General features: G+C 37.0%; 1 protein-coding gene across 1 annotated transcript in view; it reads right to left on the reverse strand.

Moving 5' to 3' along the window:
- The window catches only part of DACH2 (dachshund family transcription factor 2), a 1,617,828-nt gene that overhangs the window by 1,073,855 nt on the left and 532,652 nt on the right, over positions 1–11,321 (reverse strand). The gene's annotated exons all lie outside the window — the stretch shown is intronic.

Raw genomic sequence — 11,321 nt, forward strand, 5'->3', positions numbered from 1 at the left:
TTCCATCTGGTGAGGTCCATGTGTATAGTTGTCTCTTATGCTGTCTAAAGAATGTATTTGAAATAAACAAATCGTTTGTCTTGCAGAAATCTATCATTCGTTCTCCAGCATCAATGGGTTACTCTTTTTTCCCTCTTTTTTCCCCTGGGTCTTTCCATAGTGCTAGTCAACCAGGTCTCCATCCGGGTTCACAGGAGTCTATTGAATGTGGTCGGACTTAGCTCCCAATTTCATTGTTGTTTGTCCCTCTCTTCCCCTCATCAGTAGTGCAGTGGTTACAAATCGGGCTGCAAACTTTAAGGTCAGCAATTCAAAACTACCAGCTGCTCCATGGGAGAAAGATGAGGCTTTCTGCTCCTGTAAAGACTTACAGCCTTGGAAACCCTGTACAGGGTCGTTATAGGTTGGAATCGACTCGACAGCACTTAACAACAACAACAACAACAACAGCAACAACCCCTCATCGGTGACCAATGTTGTCACCAGCCAAACCACATGCCTGCTCATATATTCCCCTTGAGTCTCAGTATTAGAAGGGGGTTTGTTCTAAGGGGACCTGACCACTTGCCTTGATGGCTTCTTGGTGAACACCTTTCTTGTTTTTGTAGTAGTCAGACTGCCATTATTGTTTTTTATTTTTCCTGCCGGTCTTTCCTTCACGAAGAATGTTTTGTTCTTCTAGTCGCTCCAGGATGGTTTACTTGTCCTTACAAGTGGAAATTTCACATCTCAGATGATTCTGGATGGGGTTCAGGATTCCACCTTTGGTCTTATACAATGAGACGACTTCACAGGAGCCTTCAATTTTCAACCTTCTGAGGAAGCACCATATTGCTGTCCAGAGTGGTTGGACTATTTTGCAATACTACCAACAATGTAGAAGGGTCCCAGGCTCTCTGCATACTTGCCAGCATTATTGTCCTCTGCTTTTTTTTTTATCTTTGCTGTTATTGCTGGTGTGAGATGATATCTCATTGTTGTTTTGATTTGCATCTCTCTAATGGTAGTGATCGTGAACATTTCTTCATATGTTTGTTAGCTGTCCGGATCTCTTCCTTGGTGAAGTGTCTGTTCATGTCCTGTGTCCATTTTTTAATTGGGTTATTTGTCTTTTTCTTGTAGATGTGTTGTAGTTTCCTATAAGTTTTAGAAATTAGTACTTTGTCTGATGTGTCCTTGCAAAAAATGTTTTCCTATTCTGTGGGTTACTGTTTTACTCTTTTGGTGAAGTCTTTTGATGCACATAATTTTTTAAAATTTTAGTATGTTCCAATCATCAATTTTGTCTGCTTTTGTTGGTGTAGTTTTCAAAATGTTTGGTAGTCTGTGCATGCCATGAATTAGAGACCTCACATTTGTCTCGATTTTTTCATTGATGACCTCCATAATTTGGGGATTCACATTTAGGTCTTTAATCCATGTTGAGTTGGTTTTTGTATAGAGCGTGAAGTAAAGGTCTTGTTTCAGTCTTTTGCATATCGCTTTACAGTTCTGCCAGCACCACCTGTTAAAGAGACATTCTCCTCCCCATGCAATATACCTAGGCACTTTGTAGAAATATCAGTTGTCTGTTTGTGGATGGGTTTTCTGGATACTCGATTCTGTTCCATTGATCAATGTATCTTTCATTGCACCAGTACTAGGCTGTTTTGACCACTGTAGGTAGCCATATAGTAAATTTTGAAACCCGGAAGTGAGAGGCTTCCAACCTTGTTCTTCTTTTTAAGCAGTGATTTGCTTATCCTGAGTCTCTTTCGTTTCCAGATAAATTTTGTAATTGTTTTTTCCATCACTTTGAAGAATGTCATTGAAATCTTGATTGAGATTGCATTTTATGTGTAAATTGCCTTGGACAGTACTGACATGTTCACCATGTTGAGTATTCTTATCCAGGAACATCCTATATTCCACTTTTGGAAATCTTTTTTGGTTTTTTGTTGTAGTTTTTGTAATTTTCTTTGTATAGGTCCTTTGTTTCTCTGGTTATGTTTATTCCAAGATATTTCATCCTTTAGGTGGCTATTGTAAATGGTATTTCTTTTCTAATGTCCTTTTAAGCATTGTCATTGTTACTATAGAGGAATCCAAATTATTTTTGTATATTGAGCTTATACCCTGCCACTTCGCTGCATCTTTCAATGATGTCTAGTAGCTTTTTTACTGAGTCTTTGGGGTTTTCTATGTATAGGGTCATAACGTCTGCAAATAAAGAGAGTTTTATTTCCTCTTTGCCAATTTGGATTTCTTTAATTTCTCTTCTTACCATATAGCTCTGGCTAAGACTTCCAAAACAATATTGAATAGGAGTGGTGACAAAGGGCATCGTTGTCTGGTTCCCGTTCACAAAGGGAAGGCTTTCAGTTTCTCTCCATTGAGAGTGATGTAGGTTGTTGGTTTTGTATATATGCTCTTGATTATGTTGATGAATTTCCCTTCAATTTCTACTTTGTTGAGTGTTTTTATCAGGAATTGATCCTGGATTTTGCCAAATGATTATGTGGTTGTTTTCCTTTTTCTTATTTATATGGTGGAATAAATTGATTTGTTTTTCTAATGTTGAACCATCCTTGCATCCCTTTTATGAAACCCATTTGGTTATGAAATATTAATTTTTTTTTTTTGATGTGCTGCTGGAGTCTGTTGGCTACGATTTTGTTGAGAATGTTTGTGTCTATGTTCATGAAGGATATTGCTCTATAATATTCTTTCTTAGTGATGTCTTTCTTTGACTTTGGTGTGAGGGTTATGCTTGCTTCATAAAAATATTAGGAAGTTTTCTGTCCTCTTCTATATTCTGGAATAATTTGGGTAGAATTGGTGACAGCTCTTCCCTGAATGTTTGGTAGAACTCACCAGTGAAACCATCTGGGCCTGGACTTCTTTTGGTTGGGAGTTTTTGATGACCTGATCAATTTCTTTTTTTGTTATGGGTCTGTTCAAGTTTTCTACTTCACTCTGCGTAACTTTTGGTAGGTCGTGTTTTTCTAAAAATGCATCCATCTCTTCTAACTTTTCAAATTTGTTGGAGTGTAACTCTTCATAGTATTCTGTTATTATCCTTTTGATTTCATTTGGTTCCATTGTGACATGGCCCGTGTGGTTTCCAATGTGAGTTATTTGTGTCTTCTCCCTATTTTCTTTTGTTAGGTTTGCCAATGGCTTGTCAATTTTTATTAATTCTTTCAAAGAACCAGCTTCTTGTCCTGTTGATTCTTTCTGTAGTTTTTCTCTTTTCCATCTCATTTATATCTGCTCTTATCTTCATTATTTCTTTGCTTTTGGTGACTGTAAGTTCCCTCTGTTGGTCTGTTTCTAATTGTTGTAAATGCTGTGTTAATGTGTTAGTTTTTATTTTTTCTTCTTTTTGATGTGCATATTTATCACAATAAATTGTCCTATGGTCTTTGAGCTTCATCACTAAGTATTTAAGTCTTCTTCTCAATTAGCAATGTTGTATCATCTACATATTACAAGTTGCTAATGAGTTTTCCTCCAATCCTGATCCCACGTTTTTTGTTTTTGGTTTTTTTTTTCCGTATAATACAGCTTCTCAGATTATTTCCTTATTGTACAGACTGAATAAATTCAGTGAAACAATACGACACTGGCATACACCTCTCCTAATTTTAAACCATTTGGTATTCCCTTTTCCTGTGAAACAAAGAAAGAAAGAAAGAAAGAAAGAAAGAAAGAAAGAAAGAAAGAAAGAAAACTGAATATAAGTAAGTGTTCTGCAGCATTCATTCTTCACAATGTTGTTTATAGGTTGTAATGATCCACATTATCGAAAGACTTTGAGTAGTCAGTATGGCACAGGCAAATATCTATCTGTTATTCTGTGCTTTCAGCCAAGATCCATCTGATATCAGCAATGATATCCCTCACTCCAGGCCCTCTTCCTAATCCAGCTTGAATTTCGGGAAGTTCTCTGTCAATGTATGGTTGCAGTGGCTTTTAAATTATTTTTAGGAAAATTTCAATTGCGTGTGATATTAACAATATTGTCCAATGGTTTCCGCACTCCATCAGGTCATCTTTTTTTGGAATGGGTACAATTATGGCTGTTTTCCAGTCAGATGGCCAGTAATTGTCTTCCAAATGTCTTAGCATACGTGAGTGAATGCATCCAGTGCTGCTTCAGTTTGTTGAAAGATTTCAATTTGTAGTCTATCAATTTCCAGAATCTTGTTTTGTGCCAATGTCTTCAATGCACCTTGGACTTTTTCCTTCACTATCATTGCCTCTAGATCATATACTACCTCTAGAAATGATTGAATATTGACAGCTTTATATTGGTACAATGACTATTCCATCTTCTTTTGATGCTTTATGCATCATTCAATATTTTACCCATAGAATCCTTTAATATTTCAAGTCAAGGCTTGAATTTTTTTTTTTTTTTTCAGTACCCTCAGCTTGAGAAATACTGTATATATTCTTACTTTTGGTTTTCTAAATCCAGGTCTTTGCACATTTCATTTTAATATTTGACTTGTCTTCTAGAGCTGTTCTTTGAAACTTTTTAGTCAGCTCTTTTACCTCATTTCTTAAATTTGCTTTAGTGTCTCTACACTGGAGACATCTCTTTCCTGACATCCAGTTAGGTCTTTTCCATCTTTCTTGTCTTTTTAATCATCTTTTGTTTTCTTCCTGTATAATGTTCTTGATGTCATCCTACAACTCTTCTTGTCTTAGGAGTTTAGTGTAATGCATCAAATCTGTTCATCAAATGTTCTCTAAATTCAGATAGAATATGTTTATGGTCATATTTTGACTCTTGCAAATTTATTTTAATTTTTCTTCAGCTTCAGCCTGAACTTACATATGAGCAATTGATGGTATATTTCATAGTGTGCCCCGGCCTTGTTTTTGCTGAAGATATGGAGGTTTTCCACCATCTCTTTCCACTGATACAGTCAGTTTGATTTTTGTATATTCCATATGGTGAGCTCCATGTATGTATACATCGTTTATGCTGTTTAAAAAAGGTATTTGCAATGATAAAGTCATTGATCTTGGAAAATTCTGCCATGAGCTCTCCAGGATCATTTCTATCACTAAGACCATATTGCCCAACTTCTCATCCTTCGCCTTTGCATTCCAATCACCAGAAATTATCAATACATCTTGAGTACATATTTGATCAAATACAGATTGGAGAAGTTGGTACAATTCTTCAATTTGATCATTATTGGTTTTAGTGGTTGGTGTATAAATCTGAGTACACCTTGCAGGTGTGTAGATATTATCTCATTGTGCTTTGAGATAGATCTTGACATGTTATTTTTGATAATGAATGAGACATGATTCTTTTTCAATTTGTCTAATGAAGAATGCAACACCACTTCTCTTCAATTTGTCATTCCTAGCATAGTAAACCATGCGATTGTCACATTCGAAATGGCCAATACCAGTGCATTTCAGCTCACTAATGTCTACTATATAGATATTTATACATTCCATTTAATTTTTTGACAATTTCTTATTTTCATAGATTCATACTTTGTACATTCCATGTTCTAGTTATTAATGGATGTTTACTGCTGTTTCTTTTGATTTTGAGTTGTACCCCATCAGAAAATGAAGGTCCTCCATTCATGTCAACATGGTCAACTTTGCCTTGAGGAGGCAGCACCTTCCAACCTGAAAATCGCATCTTCCAGGACTACATCTGACAATAGTCTGGTGCTCTTTATCATGTCTCAAGATTCAGTATTCTGGTGTTGACAGTATTCTATTGTTGTTCATAAGGTTTTCAGTGCCTAAAAATTCAGAAATAGTCTGTCTTTCCTTCTTCATGGTCTGTATTCATCTGGAAGCTCAGCTAAAAACTGTCCACCATGCATGACCCTGCTTGTATTTAAAATGCCCATGACAATCATAGCAACACACAAGTCACCAGAATATGACAAACTTACAGACGAGTGGTGGATCAAAATCTCTACAAAACACAAAATCAAATTAGCAACCTCCTTCATTAAAAAGAAATACACACACACACACAAAGAAATACACAGTATATAGAATATTCAACACCAATCTTACCTCTAAGTAGTTATGTGAAACAGCATAAAGATTCTGGTGGAGTCAAAACTCAAACGAGTTGAAAATATTGAATATTCTCTGAATCAGAGACTCAAAAAACTTAGCTTGAAGGCACATGCAGTGCCATAACAAATAGTGGGTGAGTCTGCATTGTATTTCAGCATCAGTAATGTTATGGTTCAGAGTGAGAAACAGTGAACATGAATTCAAGATTATGTGTTACCACTATCTAGTCCTTATAATTCTGAGACCCTACTCCCATCTTCTTCCTCACCACCACTCTCAATTGCCTTAAAATTGTTTTGTTGATATTGTTGTTGCTGCTAAGTGCCTTTGAATTGGTTCAGACCCTACAGAGAATTTCTGAGGAGCAGCTGGTGGATTTGAACCACTGACTTTACGGTTAGCAGCCCAGTATTTAAGGTACAGCACCACACTTTTATATTTATCTATAAAAAGATAAATAGAATAAATTGTTATCTTAATTAAGTCAGAGTTATTACACCAGTTTTAACAAAATTATACGATTTAAATTCTTCTTTATGTTTTATGCACAAAATAAATTATGACCATAGAAAAAGGAAAAATATGTTTCACAGACAAAAATTATTTTTCTCTCAGAGATTATTTAGTATAACATCCTGACGTCACAGATGTAACAACTAAGATCCAAAGAGAGCATTTGCATAGTTGGGTTAATTCCATGAATTTTTTACTTGTTTCTGGAAGAATTTCTACTGTACAACACTATTTCATCAAGTGAGATTTTATAAGGTGCTTTAAAACCTATAAAATAATTCACAAATTTAAGATAATAATATGTTTACATAAACAACATATTTTAAATTGAAACATAATGACAAAAATCATATAAGTAAACATTATACAAGGGTAAGTAAAAAAAGTATTGTTATAAAATCATAGAAAACTGTATTTAAACTAATTGTCAAATGTGAGACTATTAATTCTCAACATATCTTCTATCTAGGTCTATACACTTCTCAAGGCAGTGTTTCCATGTCTCTCATGGCATGGGACTTTGGGTTAATTCTTTTGACTGCAAGGTCAATTTGAACAGCAAGGTCATCATTTTCAGTCTACCAGTTGCTCCTAGGAAACCCTATTCAGGGTTACTGTGAGTTGAAAGTAACTCAACAGCACTTAACAACAACCACAAAACCTTCTGTCAAGAATTCTGCACTCTGATTTACACCACATAGAAACAGCAGTTTGGGCGTCCTTGACATGTTTAAATTTACCCTATACACCTCTCAGTTTGTTCTACTGTGGTAGCATTCATGTTGCTACACCACTGACTGTAGGGCTATTCATGGTAGACAGGTTCCAGCAGAGCTTCTAGGACAAAAAAAAAGAAAAAAGAAAAGACTAGGAGATGTGGGAATTGATGGCAGATTACTGAGAAGAGCCATGCAGACCTCTGTCAGTAATAACATGGAATATTGGATGAAACAGGTTCAGACGGTCCTGGAACTTTGAACTTTATATAAAAGAATGTTTAGGAGGATCAGAGGTCTACTGTGAGAGGGATTTGAAGCATAAGCAAAAAATAGTGGTGTTTTCTGATTTGCAGTTGTCATCAAGTCCTGGAAGAGCCATTTAGAGTGGGATGGAGCACTCCCATTGTAGAGGTCTGACCAATTGGCAGAAAAAAAGGTGCAAACATTATTTTTCCATTCATATATCTTTCTCTGTGCAAATCCACTCTGGTGACTAGAGGGGGTGCCTGAGCTGGTAAACACCACCCTCACAACCGTAGTGTTCTGCTATGCATGTGCATGGATCCATTCATCAAAGTTCACTGGATGCAGAATTAAAGAAGAAAGAGGAATCAACAGAAACAGCTTAAAACAGGAGGGTCTTCAAAAACAGCATTGACCAGCCCTCATCTGAATGGGTTTGAAGAGAAGTGAGTGAGGCAAAAAAAGGAAAACGACCAAAAACTAAATTTGAGTTACCTCATAAGGAGCAGCGGTTACATTTTGAAATTTCTCAGGCAGTCTTGAAAGCAAGAAGCCAAATAATGGGTGTTAAATTTTTACTCATATTTTACTACATTTTGCATATGTCTATGTGGCAATTATAGACTTTAGTGTCCAATCTGGTATTTTTTGGTCCAACTTTTAACTATGCACAGCTCTTTCTCTCCCTGTGTTACCCAAGAAGAGAAACCAATTGTGGTCATACAGCCAAGCTACAATCACACTCTATAAAACCCCACCATCTGGGCTAGAACCAATACCAACTGCTATACCCCAGAGTAGTATAAATAAACAACGCCTGCCAAAATCACTCTGAGAAATAAGAAAAGTGAAAAAAGAAGCCCATATCCTAATCACATCTACTAAGAGGCAATCAGAGAGCTTAAAAACATACCAGCATACATTATTTAAGTATTGAAAATACAACAGCACCACAATGCCTAAAAAGCAACAGAAGATTTTCGCTCAGGTCCAGAAACAAGATAGAATAGCTGAAGCAAATGATCTTGAGGTAGACCTAGAATTCCCCTAGAAGCAGAACAGGCTTTGGAACTGCCTGAATAGGAATTAAGGAGAATGATATTGAGGTGCATCCAAATGCTCCACAGAGGGGTTGAAAAAAAGAAGAAGAAGGAGTAGTCAGGAAAGTGCTACAGGAACAATCAAATAAGATAAAAATACCATTGGAAACAAAAATCTACAAAAAGAGGACAAAATGATTACTAATAAAATATCAGTAATGAAAAATACACTGAAATGGCAAAGAATAGAATTGAAGGGATGGAATACAGAATCAGTGAACCTAAACACAAATCTCTCAATACTGCTAAGTCAGAAGAGCAAGCAGAAAAAAAGAATTTAAAAAATTTAAGACAGTCTAAGATTCATGTGGGGCAACATGAAGAGGAATAACCTACATGTGATTGGAGAGTCAGAACAGGAAGAATCATGGTAATCCTCAGAGGAGATAGTTGAAGAACTACAAGAAAGTTTCTTTAACATCCTTAAAGATGAGAAGATAAACATTCAAGAAGGTGAATGAACCCCAAGAAGGATACACCCAAATTAATATCACCAATACATAATCAAGCTCTACAAAATCAAAGACAAGGACAGATTGATGAAAGTAGCTAGGGAAAAGAGAACTGTGACTTACAAAGGAAAGGCAAAAAAGAATAAGCTCTGAACTTTCAGCAGAAACTATGTAGGCAAGTAGACAGTGGGGAAACATACATTAAACCCTGAAAGAAAAAGAAACTACCAAGCAAGAATCGTTTACCCAGCAAAGCTCTAAATCAAATATGACAGTGTAATAAAAACATCCCAGGATAAACAGAAGTTAAGGGACTTTGTTGAAGCCAAATCACTGCTTCAAAACATCCTAAAGTATAGTTCCAGTTTGGGCACCTGCAGAGACAGCCAGGTAGGAAAGGCTCCATGCGGGAGGGATTGAAAACCCAGAGAAGCTACACTCACAGAATAACACCAGAGGTCTGGATCTACTATAAGGTCCCACATTCACAAGTGAAAAAAATCATGATATAAAGGAAAATACTGCGAGTTAAGAATCTCTGGAGATGAGACTCCCTCTGCGGCCACCCCGCCCAGTCAGAGTTCAGAGGGCAGGGTTACAGCCTGACCAGCACTGGGCACCAGAGCTAAAAGTGGTGCAGTGACATTTTCAAAAGGAGTTGTGAGGGATTCTACACGTTTTTTTCCTCCTATTCCATGTCACGCTTTCTTTGCCCAGCCTGGACATCTTCAAGAGGGTGGATGCGCACCACCCCAAAAAAGTCCAATGCTGACCCCACAGTTTACCCACAGTACAGAGAGAAAGAGCTTGACGGCTACTTATGACATCAGCCAAGGGGCCGCATCCCTAAAATTAACTTGTGCAGGACCCTTTACTCAGACCTATCAGGCCTGGCAGACAAACCATAGAACAATCTGTAATACCCAAACATAAAAGGACGCAACAATCTCAAGAATTACACTGTGCACATGCAGATACCTAATTGACCTTTACTGACATAAATAGTAGACAATCTTTCTCCCATTAACTTCTCAATATATATCTGTACACCTCCATGGTGGTGACTAGAGGAGGGGATTGAGGGAGCGGATATCCCCAGCCACTGCTGGAGGTTTCTACAGTGCACAAACACTGCCTGTGTAACAAGGCCACTGGACAGTCGGCCACAGTTTTATTTTTGTTTCAAAGTGGTGGGTTTTGTCTCTGCTTTTATATTGCTTCTGCTTTTGGTCCTTTTGATCACACATTTTTTCTGGAGGTGGGAGCTTTATCAACCTACATTACCCAAGAAGAGACAGCAACCGTGGCCATATACCCAAGCTACAAGAATATCCCATAATATTCCACCATTGACATAAGAGCCAATAACAGCTGCTAAGCATTACATGCAAAAGGAGAAGCCTATCTCTTGATCATATCCAACAGGAGACACCCAGGAAGCTAAATAACACAACAACAAACATCCATTTAAGCATTAAAAAGACCACATAACTACTGGAAATGACAAACAAAATGACAAACACAACACACGATCTGAAAACATGTCCAAAACCAAAAAGAGTAACTGAGACAAATGTGCTGGAGGCAGACAAAGGCTCCCCAGAAGAGGAAGAGCAGGTTTTGGATTTCCCTGAGAAAGAATTCAGAAGAATGACATGGAAACAAATTCAAATGCTCCAAAAAGGAGTAGAGGAAAACAAGGAAGAAGTCAGGAAAGTGCTACAAGAGCAATCAAACAAGATTGATACAGCATTGGAAACAATACAAAACCTGCAAAAAGAGGTCTAGATGATTAATAATAAAATATCAGAAACAGACAATACACTGAAAGGAGATAGGAGCAGAATAGAAAAGACAGAAGCCAGAACTAATGAGCTGGAAGACAAATCTCTCAATACTGTTAAGATAGAAGAGCAAGAAGAAGAAAAAAAAAATGATTAAAAAATCAGAAGAGAGTCTAAGATTCATGCTGGATAACACGAAGAGGAACAACTTAAGAATTATTGGCATTCCAGAACAGAAAGAATCAGAGAAGTCCACAGAGGAGATAGTTGAAGAGCTTCTGGAAGAAAATTTTCCTAACATCTTGAAAACTGAGAAGTTAAGCATTCAAGAAACTGAATGTCTAGCAATGTCCAGGAAGGATAGACTACCCCCCCAAAAAAGTCACCAAGACACCAATCCTAAAAATGGCCAGGAAGAAGAGAAGTGTCACTTAAAAAGGCAAGCAAATCAGATTAAGC

This window comes from Chrysochloris asiatica, unplaced genomic scaffold, assembly GCF_000296735.1.
Source record: "Chrysochloris asiatica unplaced genomic scaffold, ChrAsi1.0 scaffold00167, whole genome shotgun sequence".
Lineage (NCBI taxonomy): Eukaryota > Metazoa > Chordata > Mammalia > Afrosoricida > Chrysochloridae > Chrysochloris > Chrysochloris asiatica.